The sequence below is a fragment of the Jaculus jaculus genome, chromosome 10 (assembly GCF_020740685.1).
Source record: "Jaculus jaculus isolate mJacJac1 chromosome 10, mJacJac1.mat.Y.cur, whole genome shotgun sequence".
Classification (NCBI taxonomy): domain Eukaryota; kingdom Metazoa; phylum Chordata; class Mammalia; order Rodentia; family Dipodidae; genus Jaculus; species Jaculus jaculus.
In genome coordinates, this window is record NC_059111.1 from 16,033,266 (window position 1) to 16,054,404 (window position 21,139).

The 21,139-nt window shown below is 45.2% G+C and overlaps 1 non-coding gene across 1 annotated transcript; it reads right to left on the bottom strand.

Moving 5' to 3' along the window:
* Positions 1–7,150: 7,150 nt before the first annotated feature.
* On the bottom strand, positions 7,151–7,257 carry LOC123464201. Its single transcript, XR_006639440.1, has one exon. It is a non-coding gene; the product is annotated as a U6 spliceosomal RNA (small nuclear RNA).
* Between the last annotated feature and the right edge of the window lie 13,882 nt (positions 7,258–21,139).

Genomic DNA, 21,139 nt, shown 5'->3' on the forward strand with positions numbered 1-21,139 from the left:
CTGGGAAATGGAACCAGCCTAGGTGTCCCTCAACTGATGAGTGGATAATGAAGATGTGGCACATTTATACAATGGAGTTCTACTCAGCAGTAAAGAAAAATGAAGTTATGAAATTTGCAGGAAAATGGATGGATCTGGAAAGGATTATACTGTGAGGTAACCCAGGCCCAGAAAGCCAAGCGTTGCATGTTCTCTCTCAAATGTGGATCCTAGCTACACATGATTGGACTTCTGTGTGAGTAGGAAGAAAATTCAGTAGCAAAGGCCAGTAAACTAGAAAAGAGATGTAAAGGGAAGGGAAAGGAAGGGAGAGGGTACTTAATAGGATGGTATTGTATATATGGAAGTAGAAGAATAGATTAATGGGGTGAAAAGGCCCAAAGTGAGGTCAGGAGAAGAGATTGAGTAAAGGAAAGGTGGAAAGAGGGCTAATCAAAACCTAAAAGGATATAAATAAGTCATATGTAATCCTACTTTTGTGGACATGGAACATTCAGGAGCCTTAGATTGTTGCTAGAAAATTTTCAGTGCCAGGAATGGGATACCTTCCAGTGAGTTGCTGGCCAGGGAGGTCCCTGATGCCCCCAAAACATTATAGGCCATTGCTGAGACCCATGGTTTCCTACCAGTAACAGATGGTAAGACCCTATTGCTGAAGATTCCACATACTTGGGCTGCAAGGCCACTGAGAAATCCTGTTGGAACTGAGCTGAAAACCTCCTCCATGTAGACCAGCTGACAGAAAGCTGAAAGAAGCCATTCTGCATGCAGTTCAATGGGAGAAAGAGAAATCACCAGTGAAGATACTCAACAGTGAACACTGCAAACCTTATATTCAGCCAGCCAGGCCAAATGAGCCAACGAGTGCAATAGTGGCACGTCTGTCATGGCAGAAACCAACTGCCCTCTAATTGGACTGGCCTGCTCCATGGGAGGGAATACATCCCTGCTACTGAAAGCCTAAAACAGGGGTAGTCATGAGCACTACGGTGTAATGTCTGCTGCTGTCTGGCTAAAGGCATATACTATACAGTCCAGTAAGCACTTCTCTTAATGTTCATACCCTTATATTAATGCTACTCTCACTTTTGGTAGAGAATCTTCTCTTTTCAGATTGTAGTGACCTTGAGATGAGGTATCATGGTGCTGGAAAGAAGTGACTGGAGTGCTCCGTACTGTAATATGTCTATCACATCTTCCAAGGTTCAGGGTCTAATGTGGAAGAGGTGGCGGAAAGAATGTAAGAGCCAAAGGAAGGGTAGGACTCCTTGCAATGTGCTCCTTCCATACACAAAATGGCCTGGATATCCATGACCTCACAGTGCCTGACACTACCTGCATAAGATCATCATAAGAGGAAGAAAAGATCATGACATCAAAAAATAAAAGAGAGACTGATTGAGATGTGGAGGGGATATGATGGAGAATGGAGTTTCAAGGGGAAAGTGGGGGTGGGAGGGTATTACCATGGGATAATTTTTATAAACATGGAAGTTGTTAATAAAAATTTGAAAAAAAAAAACAACACATTTTAAGCCCAGAGTGGTGACACATGCCTTTAATCCCAGCACTCAGGAGGCAGAGGTAGGAGGGTCACCATGAGTTTGAGGCCACCCTGAGACTCCATAGTGAATTCCAGGTCAGCCTGAGCTAGAGCAAGATCCTACCTCAAAAAAAAAAAAAAAAATTAAAAATATTTTATTTACTTATTTGAGAGAGAGTTAAAGAGGCAGAGAGAGAGAAAGAATGGGTGTGCAGGGCCTCTATCCACTGCAAACAAACTCCAGAGACATGCACCACCTTATGCATCTGGCTTACATGGGTCCTGGGCAATCGAAACCGGGTCCTTTGACTTTGCCAGCAAATGCCTTAATGGCAAAGCCATCTCTCCTGACCTCCCATGGTGTTGTATTTTTAAAAAAAAATTTTATTTATTTATTTGAGAGTGACAGACACAGAGAGAAAGACAGATAGAGGGAGAGAGAGAGAATGGGCGCGTCAGGGCTTCCAGCCTCTGCAAATGAACTCCAGACTCGTGCACCCCCTTGTGCATCTGGCTAACGTGGGACCTGGGGAACTGAGCCTCAAACCGGGGTCCTTAGGCTTCACAGGCAAGCGCTTAACCGCTAAGCCATCTCTCCAGCCCCCATGGTGTTTTTTTTTTTTAATATTTATTTATTTATTTATTTAAGAGAAACAGACACAGAGAGAAAGACAGAGGGAGAGATAGAGAATGGGCGCGCCAGGGCTTCCATCCTTTGCAAATGAACTCCAGACGCGTGCACCCCCTTGTGCATCTGGCTAACGTGGGACCTGGGAACCGAGCCTCGAACCGGGGTCCGTAGGCTTCACAGGCAAGCGCTTAACCGCTAAGCCATCTCTCCAGCCCCCCATGGTATTTTAAATGTAGAATATCCCCCATAGCCTCATGTGCTTTGATACTTGGTCCCCAGTTGGTGGCAACTTGGGAAGGTTACAGCGTCTTTTGGAGACAGAGCCTCGCTGGAAAATGCATGTTACTGAGGATGGGCATTGGAGCAATGTAGCCCAACTCTAAGCCCAGTATGTAGAGCACCCTCCTTCCTGCTGATACGGAGCTGTGACCCAGACTTCTGCATAAGCCTGCCACGCTTTCCCCACCACCATAAATCTTCTCCCGGAAACTGTAAAGCCAAATAGACTCTTTCCTTTCATAAGCTGTTCTGGGTGGGTGGGTATCTTGCCCAGCAGCAAGGAAGTAACTGGAGGGCTGGAGAGATGGCTCAGTGGTTAAGGCGCTTGTCTGCTGTTGTAGCCAGGTACGCGTTGCTGGCAGAAATCACCCGACCAAGAGCAGCTTGTGGGATAAAAGGGTTTATTTTGGTTTACAGACTTGAGAGAAAGTTCCATGATGGCAGAGGAAAATGATGGCATGAACAGAGGGTGGACATCACCTCCTGGCCAACATCAGATAGACAACAGCCACAGGAGAGTGTACCAAACACTGGCAAGAGGAAGGTGGCTGTAATACCCATAAGCCCTCCCCCAAAAACATACTGCCCGGAGGAGGCATTAATTCCCAAATCTCCATCAGCTGGGAACCTAGCATTCAGAACACCTAAGTTTATAGGGGACACCTGAATCAAACCACCACAGATGCCAAGCCTCCATTCCCCAGCACTCACGTAAAGCCAGATGCACAAAATGGTGCATACGTCTGGAGTTTGTTTGCAGCTGCTGGAGGCCCTGGTGCATGCATTCTGTCTCTGTGTCTCTCTTCTCTTTAACTCCCTCTGCTTGCAAATAAAAAATAAAAATATTTTTAAAAAATTTTTAAAGGAAGTCACTGATAACCCTTTCATAATCCTGCCCTCTTATTTTGTACAAGGAGGTCCCTATCCCTTTCTGTTATGTTTCTTTGGCACTTGAGCATCAACCCAGAGACCTGAGAGATATTCATGATCAACATAGACCGAGGCTTCACAAGTGGAAGGCAAAGCTTTGTGGTTTCTGTCATCTAGGCAAGCATGCCTTGAGGATGTGGAATGGTGTTAGATCACTCTGGATCTTTCTGCATTATAACTCATACATAGGATTTCAGAAGCTGAACAGGTGACTTAAAAATCCTCCCTTTTCCACATGTGTAGAAATGAAAACAGAAACAGGACTGATGCCGAGTCCTACCTCAAATAATTAGTACTATTTGCCATACGTATGTGAGCTAACTGAAAAGCAGAAGCTCATTTCATTAAGAAATACACAAGTTGCCTTTAATCCCAGTACTTGGGAGGCAGAGGTAGGAGGGTCGCTGTGAGTTTGAGTTTGTTTGCAGTGGCTACAGGCCTTGGTGCACCCATTATCTCTCTCTCTCTAATAATTAAATTAAATCTTAAAAAATAAATACACATGTAATTTGATATCATTTATATACAATATAATTGCCAGTGTGGTGACCCATGCTTTTAATCCCAGCACTCAGGAGGCAAAGGTAGGAGGATCGCTGTGAGTTTGGGGCCAGCCTGGGACTACACAATGAATTCCAGGTCAGCCTGCGCTAGAGTGAGACCCTACCTCAAACAAAAAGCGGGCACTGGAGAAATGGCATAGTGATTAAGGAACTTACCTGAGTTCCATTCCCCCATACCTACTTGAAATCAGATGCACAAGGTGGCATATGCTTCTGGAGTTTGTTTGCAGTGGCTGGAGCTTCTGGTGCACCCAGTCTCTCTCTTCTATCTCTATCTGCTTGCAAGTTATGTATATATATATCACAAACACAAAAATAAAGTAAATAAGATACAATTCAAATTTAATATTGAAGTAATATTTAATTTATAAGTAGGATGTTTTAGTTAATTATATACTGATAATAACTGCAGTGATAACTCAATCTAGATTTAAAAAAAATTGGGCTGGAGGGATGGCTTAGCAATTAAGGCGTTTGCCTGCAAAATCAAAGGACCCAGGTTCGATTCTCCAGGACTCATGTTAGCCAGATGCACAAGGAGGTGCAAGCATTTGGAGTTCGTTTGCAGTGCAATTTCGGCAAGCAGGCACCTTTAACCACTAAGCCATCTCTCCAGCCTGCATAGCCTTGATTACCAATTATTATTTTGGGTTTCTTTTTCAAGGTAGGATCTCACTCTAGCCCAAGCTGACCTGGAACTCACTATGTAGTCTCAGGCTGGCCTCGAACTCACAGCGATCCTCCTACTTCTGCCTCCTGAGTGCTGGGATTTAAGGCATGCGTCACCATACCGGGCCTATTCTTTATTATTTTTGAGTCATTATTCACAGAGCCATCACGATCTTTGCTGCAGTTGCTACTGGAAGCAGGCGTGTGTGTCCTTCAAACGCGAAACGTGAAAAACGGACCGTGATCTAAAATCGTCACCGGCTGGGGAAGTCCAGATGGAAAAGTCCTTAGACGCGTGAGCCGCTCCCTGGATCTGCTGGTGTCGTGTTGGCGCCCCCTGGTGGTCAGTGACTTTCTCGTCATGGAAGTCAGCACAGGGCACCAGGGTCAACCAAGATTGCTGTGGTTCGAACGGGTTATTGGCATTGTACGGGGGTGGGGAGAAGGCAAGGGAGGGGGCCACCGAGAGACAGACACCCAGTGGAAGGTAAGTCAGCAAAGCGCTTTCTTTGCACGCAGGAGGACCCGAGTTCAATCTCCAGAACCCACGTTAAAAAAAAAAGGGGGGGGGGGCTGGAGAGATGGCTTAGCGGTTAAGCGCTTGCCTGTGCAGCCTAAGGACCCCGGTTCAAGGCTCGGTTCCCCAGGTCCCACATTAGCCAGATGCACAAGGGGGCGCATGCGTCTGGAGTTCGTTTGCAGAGGCTGGAAGCCCTGGCGCACCCATTCTCTCTCTCTCCCTCTATCTGTCTTTCTCTCTGTGTCTGTCGCTCTCAAATAAATAAATAAATAATTAAAAAAAAAAAAGGTGTGGAGGGAGTTGGGAGGAGCCAGGCTTCGTGGTGCACGCCTTTAATCCCAACACTTGGGAGGCAGAGGTAGGAGGATTTTTGGGTATTTAAGGCCACCCTGAGACTACATAGTGAATTCCAGGTCAGCCTGGGCTAGAGCGTGACCCTACCTCTAAAACCCAAAAATAAATAAATAAACAAACAAACAAATAAATAAAGGGGGGAGGCTGGAGAGAGGGCTCAGTGGTTAAGGCGCTTGCCTGCAAAGCCTAACCACTTAAATTTGATTCCCCAGTACCCACACAAAGCCCGATGCACAAAGTGGCACGCGTGTCTGGAGTCCCTTCACAGTGGCTAGAGGCCCTGGTGTGTCCATTTCTCTGTCTCCCTTATCTCTGCCTCTCTCTGCTTGCAAATAAATAAATTAATAAAAATATTTTTAAAATAAGCTGGGCGTGGTGGCACACGCCTTAATACCAGCACTCGGGAGGCAGAGGTAGGAGAACTGGCCTAAGTTTGAGGCCACCATGAGACTACATAGTGAATTCCAGGTCAGCCTGGGCTAGAGTGAGACCCTACCTTGAAAAATAAAACAAAACAAAAACCCCAGCCGGGTGTGGTGTGCACGTTTGTAATCCCAACACGGGGAGATGGAGATGGCTCACACCTTCTTGGCCTGAGGAATGACAGGAGGGGCTGGACTTCTGGACTCCATCCCACGTGTGGACACACAGGTCCCCACCCACACGGCAAGAGAAAAGAGAGAGGAAAGGAAGAGAGAAATTCCACAGGACGAGAATCACTGGGCAAATGGGGTAACCAGTTAGTGTATTTTTTTTTTCAAGGTAGGGTCTCACTGTAGCCCAGGCTGACCTTGAACTCCCAGCAATCCTCCAACCTCTCCAGTGCTGGGATTAAAGGCTTGCACCACACCCAGCTAAAGTATTTTTGGAGAAAGAAAAGAAGGTGGAACGTGATTGAAGAAGACTCCTGACATTAACCCTTGGCCTCCACTCACATATATACCCGCACACACATATATGCATAACCACACACGTGTCCACACACATGCATATACACTATACACACCTGCACATACAAAAATAATGTGCAAGACGGTCGTGGTGCTACATAGTGAATTCCAGGGCAGCCTGAGCTAGAGTGAGACCCAACCTTGAAAAGAACAAAAAGTTAAAATTAAAATAAAAAAATAATGTGCATATGTATATAGTATTGAAAGAATACTCTGCAACGTTGGCTTAATATACTTACTGTAGATGACTGTATCAAATGGAAATCTCTTCAGAAATTCTTGGGGCCTCCCCACCCTGAGCAGCTATTGGCAGGTAATAGTTGCTGGGGGGGGGGGAGTCCTGTTCTTCAGAGGTGTATCTCTCCATTCTACGGTCCAGTACATATCTCCCCACACACCAGTATTCATGCAAACAATCCTCAGTGACGTTTTCTTCTTCTTCTATTCCACCCCCCCCCCCGGGTCTTGTTCTAGGTCAGGCTGACCTGGAATTCACTATGTAGTCTTAGGTCGGCCTGGAACTCATGGCAATTCTCTTACCTGTGCCTCCCAAGTGCTGGGATTCAAGGTGTGCACTACCACGTCTGGCTCTTTGCTTCTTTTTCTATTTTCCAGATAGGGTCTCCCTCTTAGCCCAGGATGATCTGGAATTCACTATATAGTCTCAGGGTGGCCTTGAACTCATGGGGATCCTCCTACCTCTGCCTCCCCCGAAATATGGAACGATTCATGGAATTGTGTGTTGTCCTTGGACAGGGGCCATGCTAATCTTCTCCATATCATTTCAATCTTAGTATATGTGCTGCCAAAGCAAGCACTCTTCTTTTTTTTAATTTTATTTAGGGCCTAGAGAGATAGTTCAGTGGTTAAGGTGCTTGCCTGTGAAGTCTATGGACCCAAGTTTAATTCCCTAGGACCCATGTGATCCAGATGCACATGGTGGCACATGTATCTGGAGTTCCTTTGCAGTCCCTGGTACACCCATTTTCTCTAATAAAAAAAAAAAAATTAAATTTGTATCTATTTGAATGGATGTGTGTATGTATGAGTGGGTGTGTATGGTGGTTTGAATGTGAATGTATATTCCCAAAAGCCTCAGGTAGTTATTTTTAAATGTATTTTATTTATTTATTTATAATATTTATAGCCAAGTGTAGTGGTGCATGCCTTTAATCCCAGCACATGGAGGCAGAGGTAGGAGGATCACCATGAGTTTTGAGCTACAGTGAGACCCTACCTCAAAAAAAAAATATATATATATATATATATGTATATGTATATATTTTATATATACACATACAATTTATTTGAGAAAGAGAGAAGGAATGGGCATGCCAGGTCCTCCAATTACTGCAAACAAACTCCAGATGCATGCACCCCTTGTGCATCTGGCTTACATGGGTCCTGGAGAATTGAACCAGTATCCTTTGGCTTTGTAGGCAAATGCCTTAACCACTAATCCATCTCTCCAGCCCTATTTTTTTTTTTTTCCCTTGAAGTAGAGTCTCAATCTAGCACAGGTCTACCTGGAACTTACTTTGTAGCCCGGGCTGGCCTCAAACTCACAGTGATCCTTCTACCTCTGCCTCCCAAGTGTTGGGATTTAAGGTGTAGGCCACCACATCTGCCTGGTATGGTTTTCCTTCCTTTTTTCTTTCTTTTTTTTGATGATTTTTTGTTTGTTTGTTTTGTTTTGTTTTGTTTTTCGAGGTAGGGTTTCACTCTAGCCCATACTGACCTGGAATTGACTATGTAGTCTTAGGGTGGCCTTGAACTCATGATGATCCATCCTCCTACCTCTGCCTCTTGAGTGCTGGAATTAAAGGTGTGCACCACCATGCACAGCTCGTTTTTCTTTTCTGAGTTAGGTCTCATTCTAGCGCAAGCTGACCTGAGTCACTCTAGAGTCACTCTGTAGGTTTTTTTTTTTTTTTTTTTTTTTTTTATGGTTTTCCGAGGTAGCGTTTCACTCCAGCTCAGGCTGACCTGGAATTCACTATGTAGTCTCAGGGAATGTTATTTTTGATTAAGGTTAACCTTCCAGCTTGTCTCCAGCAGTCTGCTGGAGGGTATATGCATGGGGCATGGAGGTGTGTTGGATCTGTTTCCAGCCCAAAGGTGTGAACAGAACAAACAGTTTGGGCTCTGGCTGTCCATGATTGCTTGTGGCGCTGGCTGTGTGGAAGGATCTCTCTGTCCCAATCTACGAAAGGGGGCCCAGCTGCTTCTGCCATTGTTGGAACTTCCCTTGGATCTATAAGCCTGAAATAAATTCTTTCCTCCCATAAACTGTGTCTGGCTGGGTGTTTGTCCCAGCAACATGAGGCTGACTGCAGCAGTGAGCCAGGATCTCTTACTGCTGCAAGTGAATGCCCAGTGCTCATTCCATTTTCACCTACTTTTATGTGGGTCCTGGGGAACTTAACTCTGGCAGGCTTTGCAAGCAAGTGCCTTTAACTGCTGAGCCATCTCCTTATCCCCAATTAGTGATTATTTTCAAGCTAGTGAAGAGTTAATGTATGACTACTGAAGTTGCATGTAAACAGTCTAATTAACCATTGCACACAGACTCCATTTCTCTCCAGTGTATAGAAATGAGGCAATTCTCGTTAATTCAGTAGTCTGACAGTAGGTCTTACATTAGCAGGTATCAAAGTTGAACTCATTCACAGGAACATGAAATGACCATTAAAGCTCTTGAGGATTTTCTCGTGCAATTATCTTATTTTTGAGAGAGAGAGAGAATGGGTGCTCCAGGGTCTTTCAGCCCTGTGAACAAACTCCAGATGTGTGCGCCTTCTTGTGGCATATGTGCGACATTGCATGCTTGCATTGCTGGCTTACATGGGACTTGGAGATTCGAGCATGCATTCTTAGGCTTCATAGGCAAGTGCCTTGACTGCTAAGTCATCTCTCCAGCCCTGGAGTTATTTTTTAGCTGAGGTGTTTTTTGTTTTTTTTTTCCTCACTCTAGCCCAGACTGACCTGGAATTCACTCTGTATTTTCAGGGTGGCCTCAAACTCATGACAGTCCTCTCCCTCTGCCTCCTAAGTGCTGGGATTATAGGCATGTGCCACCACACCCAGCTCTTCAGCTGTGTTTTTTTTTTTTTTTAAATATTCTTTCCTTTTCGTTTTTATTGAGGTAGGGTCTCACTCTAGCCCAGGCTGACCTGAAATTCATTATGTAGTCTCAGGATGGCCCTGAACTCATGGCAGTCCTCCTGCCTCTGCCTCCTGGAGTGCTGGGATTAAAGGTGTACACCACTACGCCCAGCTCAAATTTATTTTTGACAACTTCCATACATATAGACAATAAACCATGAAATTCCTTCCCCTTCCCCCTTTCCCCTTTCTCAAATCCACCCTCCATCACATCCCCTCCCTCTCTCCATTAGCTTCTCTTTAATTTTGATGTCATCATCTTTTCCTCCTGTTATGAGAGTCTTGTGAAGGTAGTGCTAGGCACTGGGAGGTCATGGACATTGAGGCCAGTTTCTGTATGGATGGTTTCATTGTAATCGGTCCAACCTTTCCATCGGCTCTTACATTCTTTCCACCACCTCTTCTGCAATGGACCCTGCGCCTTGGAAGGTGTGATAGAGATCTTTCAGTGCCGAACATTCCTCCATCACGTCTTCTCAGCATTATGGTACCTTTTGAGTCATCCCAGTGGTCACTGCCATCTGAAAAGAGAAGCTTCTCTAACCAAAAGTGAGAGTAGGATTAATATATGGGTATTAACGTAAAGTGCATTTATCCAGACAACAGCAGGCATTACACTCCTAATGCTCATGACCTCCCCCACCATAGACTTTTGATTAGGTTTTCAGTACCAGACATGGATTTCCTCACACAGAGTGGGTCTCAATTCCAATTAGAGAGCAGTTGTTTTCCCTCATAACAGACATGCCACTATTGCACCTATTGGCTTATTTGGCCTATCTGGCCAAACTTGAGGCTTGCAGTGTCCACTGTTTTCACCACTGATGGTTTCTGTCTCCTATAAAGCTGCATGCAGTGCAGCTTTTTCCAGCTTTCTGTCAACTGGTCTACAGGAAGGAGGTTTTCAGCTCAGCCCCAGTTTGAGTTCTTGGTGACCTTGCTGCCTAAACATGTGGAGTCTTCAGCAATAAAAAAAAATGAAAATAAAAATATTTTCAAGCAGACAGGAGAGAGAAAATGGGTGCACCAGGGCCTCCAGCCTCTGCAGATGAACTCCAGAAGTATATGTCACTGCATCTGACTTCATGTTGGTACTGGGGATTTGAACCCTGGTCATTAGGCTTTGCAGGCAAGTGCCTTAACAGCTAATCCATCTCTCCAGTCCCCACCTCCACTTTGTTTTTTTCTTTTTAAGAAGAATCTATCTATCCCAGGCTGAGCTGGAACTCACTCTGTAGCTTGTGTGCTGGTCTCAAACTCATGGTGATCCTCCTACCTCAGCCTCCTGAGTGCTAGAAGTTAAGGTGTGAGCCACCACGCCAGGCTTTTAGGGTTGTGCTTTTAAATGGTACATTGTGGGCAGGACATTCAGAGGGCTGATTTTTGCTTAGGTCATGTTTTCATGCCTGCAATTCTGTCATTGCAATAGCACTATGTGATCATATGACATATAGTCTCTTGGGATTGTCTTGCTTTACTTAGCATAATTGCAAGTTGGAACAACATTCAGTTTTCAACTCTTTTTTTTTTTAAAGGAGAGTCTTTTTTTGTTTATTTTTATTTATTTATTTGAGAGCAACAGACAGAGAGAGAAAGAGGCAGATATAGAGAGAGAGAGAATGGGTGCGCCAGGGCCTCCAGCCACTGCAAACGAACTCCAGATGCATTTGCCCTCTTGTGCATCTGGCTAACGTGGGTCCTGGGGAACCGAGCCTCGAACCGGGGTTCTTAGGCTTCACAGGCAAGTGCTTAACCACTAAGCCATCTCTCCAGCCCAGTTTTCAACTTTTGAGTCATGCCCCGTGGCATGGGCATTGCTCAGTTTGTGTAGTCACTCACCCGTTGAAGAATAGGCAAGCTGTTTCCAGGATTTTTGGTTATAAGTGAGTATAGTTGCTGTGAACATTCATGCATAGGTTTCCTGTGGACATAGAGGTCAGTCCTCTTGGCCAAGTGCCCAAGAAGACAGTTACTGAGTCATATGGCCATTGTTTGTTTATTTTGGTGGGAAACTGCCAGACTGCCTTGCAGAATGGCTGCACTATTTTACATTCCACAACTTGTGATAGACCCAACTCTGCATTCTCACAGCTTTTCAAAAATGTTTTTTTTTTAATTTTTAAAAAATATTTTATTCTTGTATATGCATTAGATAGAGAAAGAAGCAGAGCAAGAGAGAGAGAATGGGCATCCTAGGGCCTCCAGACACTTTAAATGAACTCCAGATTCATGAACCATGTTGTGCATCTGGCTTATGTGGGCCCTGGAGAAGTGAACCTGGGTCCTTTGGCTTTGTAGGCAAGTGCCTTAACTATTAAGCCATCTCTCCAGCCCTTGATTTTTATTTATTTATTTTCAAGGAGAGAGAGAAAATGGGCACTGCAAATGAACTCCTGATGAATGAGCCACCTTGTGCATCTAGATTTATGTGGGTCCTGGGGAATTGAACCTGGGTCCTTTGGCTTTGCAGACAAGGGCTTTAACAATTAAGCCATCTCTCCAGCTTCCCTCCCCTCCCCCCCCCCGAGGTAGTGTCTTGCTCTAGTCCAGGTGAGCTGGAATTCTCTCTGTAGCTGGCCTCAAATTCACCACAATTCTCCTACCGCCACCTCTCAAGTGCTGGCACAAAACGTGTATGCCACCACACCTGGCTACACTTCCAGTTTCTCCATGCAGCCTGGGCATCCAAACGCAGAGTCCTGCAGTGAAACCTTTATCCACTGGAGCATTTCCCAAACAGCCCTTTGTTCCTGTTTTTTTTTTTTTAATTAATTAATTAATTTATTTGAGAGTGACAGACACAGAGAGAAAGACAGATAGAGGGAGAGAGAGAGAATGAGCGCGCCAGGGCTTCCAGCCTCTGCAAACGAACTCCAGACGCGTGCGCCCCCTTGTGCATCTGGCTAATGTGGGTCCTGGGGAACCGAGCCTCGAACCGGGGTCCTTAGGCTTCACAGGCAAGCGCTTAACCGCTAAGCCATCTCTCCAGCCCATGGTTTTTGTTTTTTATTTTGAGACAGGGTCTCATGTATCTCGGACCTTGCACTTGCTATGTAGCTGTAGCAGTTACCGCTCCCCCCTTTTTTGTTGTTCTTATTTTAATATCTTAGTTTTATTAATTCATTTGACAGAGAAAGAGGGATAGAGAGAATGGTCGCGCCAGGGCCTCCAGCCACTGCAAATGAACTCTAGACATGTGCGCCTCCTTGTGCATCTGGCTAACGTGGGTCATGGGGAATCGAATCTGGGTCCTTTGGCTTTGCAGGCAAATGCCTTAACTGCTAAGCCATCCCTCTTGCCCTTGTTTTTTGTTTTTAAGGTAGGGTCTTACTGTAGCTCAAGCTGACCTGGAACTCATTCTGTAGTCCCGGGCTGGTCTCGCACTCAGTGATCCTCCTAACTTTGCCTCCCAAGTTCTAAAATTAAAGGTGTGTACCACCATGCCCTTTTGTTTTTATTTTTATTTCTTTCCTTAATTTTTATTTTTTTGAGGTATGGTCTCCCTCTAGCTCAGGCTGACCTGGAATTTACTACATAGGCTTGGGGTGGCCTCAAACTCATTGTGATTCTCCTAATTCTGCCTCCTGAGTGCCACCATGCCTAGCTCCCTTTTTTGTTCTTAAAGTTTAAAAAGCTTATATCTGTGATTCATTTGGAGCTAAGGTTTGTGCTAGTGTGAGATTTAGGTTGTTGCCTGCGGTTTTTTAAAAAATAGTTTTATTTATTTATTTGAGAGAGTGAGAGATAGATACAGAAATAGGCAGGGAGAGAGAGAAGAGAAAGCAAGCAGAGAAGAGAGAGACAAGAAGAGAAGAGAAGAGAAGAGAAGAGAAGAGAAGAGAAGAGAAGAGAAGAGAAGAGAAGGGAATGGGCATGCCAGCCCTGTAAACAAAGTCCAGATGCATGTGCCCCCTTGTGCATCTGACTTACATGGGTTATGGGGAATCGAACCTGGGTCCTTTGGCTTTGCAAGCAAGTGCCTTAACCACTAAGTCATCTCTCCAGCTCACTGCCTGTATTTTTATTTATGCATAGCTCTTTTTTTTTTTTTTTTTTTTTTTTTAAAGGTAGGGTCTCACTCTGGCTCAGGCTGACCTGGAATTCACTATGTAGTCTCAGAGTGGCCTCAAACTCTTGGCGATCCTCCTACCTCTGCCTCCCGAGTGCTGGGATTAAAGGCGTGCGCCACCACGCCCGGCTATGCATAGCTCTTTGATCTAACACCAGTTGTTGAAGATGCTATCATTCATCCTTGGAACAGGTTTTGAACTAAAAAGAAAAAATCACTTCCAGGGGGTAAAGTCCTTGCTGCACAAGGGTGAGTATCCGAGTTGGGATCCCCAGAGCCCACGAGAAAGCCAGCACTGTGACAGGCATCTGTCATCCCAGGAGCCTATGGTGAAGAGGGAGGTGGAGACAGAATTTACCAGAAGCTCACAGACAAGGCAGATGTCAGTGACCAGCCAGAAGGACAAGTGACTCCATGTCTGACAAGCTGAAAGGTGAGGATTGACATCTGAAAGTTGTTTGTGTGCCTACGCTCATACGTGAACACACACACACACACACACACACACACACACACACACCATCTCTAAAATATAACAGATGAACTTCTAAGTTTTCTGTTTTATTGACCTCTGTTTATTCTGCCAACTCTTTTTAATATTTATTTTTTTGACAGGGAGATGGAGAGACAGAATGGGCACGCCAGGGCCTCTAGCACTGCAAATAAGCTCCCAATGCATGCGCCACTTTGTGCTTCTTCTATTTGACTCAATAGCACCTGCCTGAAACCAGAAAGTCTCACATATTGCATTCGTATTGATTCTATACTCCGCCAGTCAGCCAGGCACTGGGAGAAGGCCCTAGGATCACACACACACACACACACACACACACACACACACACACGCACGTCTTTAAGACTTCTCCTGTGGAGTGTGGAGCATTCACTTTTCACACACGAGTTGAACTCTCTTTACACTTGCATTGCAAATTCCATTGGAACTTGTCTTAGGTGGACAGCTTCATGGAGACTGACGGCATGCGTACAAGTCACCAACTCTACTCTCACGCCTTCCTGAGGTCTCACACTAAGGCAGAGCCACAATGACCGTCTTACAGGCCAGAACCAAAAACACCCCGAAATGCGTATGTTTGCACCCCTTCCCATCTACCCCCCACCCAACTCGTAAAGCCAACTGGGAGTCCTGGATAGTGACTGTACATAGTCCAGTAAGGTGAATAGAAGTGTTTTCCTACCTCAATGGGCAGAATCTGGCCCGACTCCGTGTTCCCCGGCTTTGGATTACAAGTTGATTTCAGCCCACACATTCCTCTAGCCAGCTTGCCTTGAAGAAAATCTTGCAGAGCACACGGGATAGTACGATTAAATCGCTTTAAACTCGAGTACTTGATAGTTGGTGAGTTTAGAAACACGAAAGCAAAAGTACACAATAAAAAAACGTGTCCCGGTGTGGCAATTCAAATCCTGGTTTGACGGATTTCCAGCATGACACCTGAATAGCGAAGGTCATCGCAACCACTGGTGAGGCTCTGCTGCCCCCATGTGGCCGAATCACTTCACTGACAGAGCCGCTGGCCTCTTGTCACACAGCATCTCTTCCACTGATTTTGCTATTCTCATTGGTGTGTGTGTCTGATGTGTGTGTGTGTGGGCGCATACGTACCATGACACGTGTGTGTGGAAGTCAGAGGACCACTTTGGGGAGTTAGTCCTCCCTTCAACATGGTTTGATGCAGGTCTCTGATTGGCCACCACCATTCACCAGGCAAGCTGGCTCACAGGCCTTTGGGAAATCCTCCTGTCTCCACTTCCCGTCTCACTGTAGGCATGCTAGGATTACACACCTTTTGGTGTTTTTAATTTTTTTTTGCTTTTTTTTTTTCAAGGTAGGATCTTTCTCTAGTCCAGCCTGACCTGGAATTTACTAAGTAGTCTCAGGTTGATCTTGAACTCATGGTGATCCTCTTACCAATGCTTCCCAAGTGCTGGGATTAAAGGTATGTGCCACCACACCTAGCTATTTTTTTTTTTTTAATTAGAATCTCACGTTAGCTCAGACTGACCTAGAATCACTATGTAGTCTCAGGCTGGCCTCGAACTCACAGCAACCCTCCTACCTCTGCCTACCGAGTGCTGGGAGTAAAGGCGTGCACCACCACGCCTGGCTATTTTGGCATTTTTACATGGCCTCTGAACTGATGCTTGTGTGGAAGTGCTTTATCCACCATCTACCTTGGCAGCCTACTGTTTATTTATTTTAAAAATTATTTTTTTTTGAGGTAGTGTTTTACACTAGCCTAGGCTGACCCCGAACTCACTACATAGTCTTAGGATGGCCTCAAACTCATAGTGATCCTCCCATTGCTGCCTCCTAAGTGCTGGGACTAAAGGTGTGCGCCACCACTCCCAGCTCCATGGTTTAATTTTTGAGACAGGGTCTATTTAGCACAAGCTGGCCTCAAACTCACAGCAGTCTTCCTGCTTCAGCTCTCCCAGTGCTGGGACTACATGCATGATTCACCATGTGTGACTTGGAAAGCACTCCCCCACCCCCCCAAGGTAGGGCCTTGATCTAGTCCAGGTTGACCTGGAATTCACAATGTAGTCTCAGAGTGGCCTCAAATTCATGGTGATCTTCCTACCTCTGCCTCCTGAGTGCTAGAGTTAAAGGTGTGCACCATCGCGCCTAGTGAGAGTACTTTTTTTTTTTTTTTGGTTTTTCGAGGTAGGGTCTCACTCTGGTCCAGGCTGACCTGGAATTCACTCTGTCATCTCAGGGTGGCCTTGAACTCATGGCAATCCTCCTACCTCTGCCTCCCAAGTGCTGGGATTAAAGGCGTGTGCCACCACGCCCGGCTTACTTTTTTTTTTTTTTAACATGGATGTGTAGAGATGGGTGGATTGTGTGTTCATTTTATAAAGATTATTGCAACTATTTTTTCCAAGCAAAAGCACTGGTAGAAGTGACATGAGGCCCGAGGTAGGAAGAGCACAAGCACATGCACACACACCACACTCGTTAAAAGAAAGGATAACCCCAGCTTTATGCCTAACAAAGCAGACATCTCCCCTGAAAACTCAGTCAATCGCAGGCTGAGTCTATTCATAATGCCAGAATCTCCTAAGTGAATGGATAGCTGGAAAGCCCCAGGTAGAATTCAGTAATACTGTCGCAAGTCTGGTGCCTCTTAACTCCTGGCCTTGCCCAAAAGTGCCCAGCAGTCCTCCACAGATAAGAGAAACTCCACTCCCCACCCTCAGGCTCACTGGCCCACCACTGAGACCTGCTCCTAGAGGTCAAGAGCAGCACAGTAGCTCACTCTAGCCACAGAAGGAGGCTAACAGGCATAAGATACTCAAAGGAACCGGGTGCACCAGGTGGTAAATGCAGTGGAACCCTCCACCTTACCCATGGTTGCTTCTCCAGTATTTTTAATTTAATTTTTATTTTTGAGAGTCTTGTGGAGGTAGTGTCAGGCACCACGAGGGCTTGGATACCCAGGCCATTTTGTGTCTGGAAAATTGCATTGTAAACAGTCCTATCCTTCTTTTGGCTCTAACATTCTTGCTGCTATCTGTTCTGCAATGGACCGTGAGCCTTGGAAGGATTAGAGATGTTTCAGTGAGAATACTCCTCTGTCACTTCTCTTCAGCACTATGATGCCCTTTTGGTCATCACAATAGTCTCCACCATCTGAAAAGAGAAGCTTCTCTAACCAATCATGAGAATAGCATTACTATATGGGGATGAACATTAAGAAAAGTGCCTACAGGGCAGTTTGGTGAGCATGATATATGCATTTATCCAGACAACAGCAGGAGTTACTCCCCTAGGGCTCATGATCTCCCCCTCCATAGGCTTTTGACTAGGTTTTCAGTACCAGACATGTATTCCCTCCTGCAGAGCATGCCTCCAGTCCAATTAGAGAGGTTGGTTTCTCCCATAACAGAAATGCCACTATTGCACTAGTTGTCACATTTGGCCTGGCTGGCCAATCTTAAGGCTTGCAATGTCCACTGCTGTTTATCACCATTGATGATTTCTCTCTCCTATGGAGCTACATTCGGTGTAGCTTTTTCCAACTTTCTGTCAGCTGGTCCACAGAAAGGAGATTTTTAGCTCAGTTCCAGCTTTGTATCTCAGTGACCTTGCAGCACAAGCATGTGAAACCTTCAGCAACAGGGTCTTAGCATCTAGTTCTGGTGGGTGAAACTAAGAGCCTTGGAAATGGCCTATAATGTTTTCGGGGCACCAGGGACCTCCCTGGCCAATAACTCACTGGAAGGTATCCCATCCCTAGCACTGAAATTTTTCTAGCAACAATCTATGGTTCTGTGTGTGCCATTATCCAAAGAGGCAGGTTTCCATATGGTTTATTCATAATGTCTTCATTTGATTAACCCTCTTCCCACCCTTCTTTTGCTTAATCCCTTCCCCTATCTCACTTAGGCCATTGCACCACCAGTGATCTACTTGTATATATCAGATACCCTCTCCTCCCTCCCGTATATCCCTTTTCTAGCTTACTGGCTTCTGCTTATTTTTACTCCAATTTACATGCAAATATAAACATTTGTAGCTAGGATCCACATATGAGAAAGAACATGCAGTGTTTGGCTTTCTGGGTCTGGGCTACCTCATTTAGTATAATCCTTTCCAGATCCCTCCATTTCCCTACAAACTTTGTAATTTCATTTTTCTTTACTGCTAGATAGAACTCTATTGTACAAATGTACCACATCTTCATTATCCATTCATCTATTGGATGTTATCTAGGCTGGTTCCATTTCGTAGCTATTGTGAATACAGTGGCAATAAACATGGATGCACAAGTATCTCTAAGGTAATGAGACAAGTCCTTAGGATATATGCCTAGGAGTGCTATAGCTGGATCATATGATAAAACTATTTTTAGCTATTTTAGGAACCTCCACACTCATTTTCACAATGGCTGTAGCGGTTTACATTCCCACCAACAGTGCAGAAGGGTTCCAATTAAGAGAGGTTTTTTTCCACATCCTCATCAGCATTTATTGTCATTTGTTTTCCTGATGATGATAGCCATTCTGAAGGAGATGGAATCTCAAAGTATTTTAGCTGGGTATGGTAGTGCACACCTTTAATTCCAGCACTCAGGAGTCAAAGGTAAGTGGATTGCTGTGAGTTCAAGGCCACCCTGAGTCTACATAGTGAATTCCAGGTCAGCCTGGGATACAGCGAGACCCTACGTTGAAAAACCAAAAACAAAACAAAGTAGTTTTAATTTTCATTTCCTTGATGGCTAAGGATGTAGACATGTTTTTAGATGTTTATAGCTGTCTGTATTTCTTCTTTTGAGAACTCTCTATTTAGTTCCTGTGGTAGTTTAAATAAATATCCCCTAATATATTCAGTGTTTTATTAGTTTGTAGTTTGGTTTTACAGCCACCTGGCTGGAGGGGTCACTGGGTGGATATTGGGTCCAGCCCTAAGGTGTGGTGGTTGATTTGACATTCCAATCTAAAGAAATGCAAAGTGCCCAAGTTCCCCTTGGAGTTCCTAAAGGGTGCTGTGTGGTGTGGCTTTTTCTTTCTCTGCCTTATCCTTTTAAGAGAGGCCAACTTCTACCATTATGAACTTACCCTGGATCTGTAAGCTTCAATAAATATCCCTTCCTCCCTAACTGTGCCTGGTCTGGAATTTCATCTCAGCGAACCAAAGGTGTCTACTACAGTTCCATAGTCCTTTTTTGTTTTTCAAGGTAAGGTCTCACTCTAGCCTAGGCTGACCTGAAATTCACTCTATAGTCTCAGAGTGGCCTCCAACTCCTGAAGATCCTACCTCTGCCTCCTGAGTGCTGGGATTAAAGGCGTGTGCCACCACACCCAGCTCCATAGTCCATTTTTTAATTGGGTTGATTTTTTTTATTTATTTGGGAGCAAGAAAGAGACAGAGAATGGGTGCACCAGGGCCTTCAGCTGTTGTAAATGAACTCCAGATTCATGAGCCACTTTGTGCAGCTGGCAAATCCCTTAACTACTAAGCTCTCGCTCTAGCCCTCTTATTTAGTTTTTTGAGTTCATTATATATTCTGGATATAATTCTGTCAGAAGTATAGTTGGCAAAACTTTCCCCCCATTCTGTAGGTTTCCTCATTGCTCTATTCATAGTGTGTTTTGTGTTGTTTTTTTCAGGACAGGGTCTCAAATAGCTGAGGCTGGCCTTGAACTCATTATTTAGCTGAGGATGACTTTGAATTTATTCTTCTCCTGCCTCTACCTCCTGAGTGTTTGGATTACATATGTGTACCGCCATGCTCAGTTTATGTGGTGCTGGGGTCTGAACTCTACCAACTGAACTTCACTCCCAGCCTCCTATTCCCCAATTCTTGACTGCACCTAAGAGATAGATCTTCACACTGCTTTCCAGACATTCAGAACAAGGTAGACTGTGGCAGGAAAAACTAAGTGGAAGGTTAAGTCTATCCTCCCCTCTCCAACCAGAACAGTAAAGAGAAGCTGTATCAGAGGGTTGAAGATGTGTTTCACCAGGCAGCTTGTGATGTATGACTGGTGATGTCCTCAATTGAGTGGTGTAGTCCACTGTGTGTGCTCTCCTGGGGGCGGGAGGGGGTCTGCTGAGGAGCCAAAAGATGCTGTCTGTAGTTGCTGCTCAGGTAGTTCTCTCCCTGCATCTAAAACCAAGCATTCATTATCTCGATTTCTGTGCCCAGGAATCTAGATGTGGCTTAGGTGGTACCTCTGGATATTGGTCTCTGTGGTATCTGCAATCCAGATGACAGCAAGTCATGGTCATGTCCAGGCTTACACATGGATGATCTATTCCATGTTCACCCAAATTCTGATCTTCGCTGGTTGTTGACAGGAGGCTTCAGTTTTCTCAACATGTGGGCCTCTCCACAGGTCAGCTTACAACACGGCAGTGACAGGGTTGAAGGCATAATCTCCAGAGTGACAGGCCATCTCTCTAGTCATATTGTATTTGCTACAGTCACCTTACTGATTAGCCCACACTCATGCCACTACTTACTGAGCACGTGCCACATGCCAGGATCATGCATACACCTGCCTTCCTTCTAGTCTAAGCCCAGGCCTGCCTGAGGGCAGAGGCTGTCAGCATTTCCGAGTTCCCCAGGCAAGCAGTACGCCCGAGTTAGCTAGGCTGCACAACTACGTGGTCTTGTGCTGGATGAACAGACTGCAAAGTTTGCAGTTTCCCCTGAATATCACTGTGGAAAGAGGCAACCATTTTCTGCAACCTCAAAACTTTCTAGAAGGTTCATGTACACACTGTGACTCCCCTCCTGTGATGGTTTGAATCAGATGTCCTCCACAAAATCATGTTTTCAATGTTTGGTCTCCAGCTGGTGATAATTTGGGAGGTGGAGCCTTGCTGAAGGAGGTGTGTTATTGGAAGCAGCTTTGGGGTGTTACAGCCAGCTCCCCTTTGCCAGAACTGGGCTCACTTTCCTGCTGTTTTCCATTGCTGTGGCAGAGGTGATGTC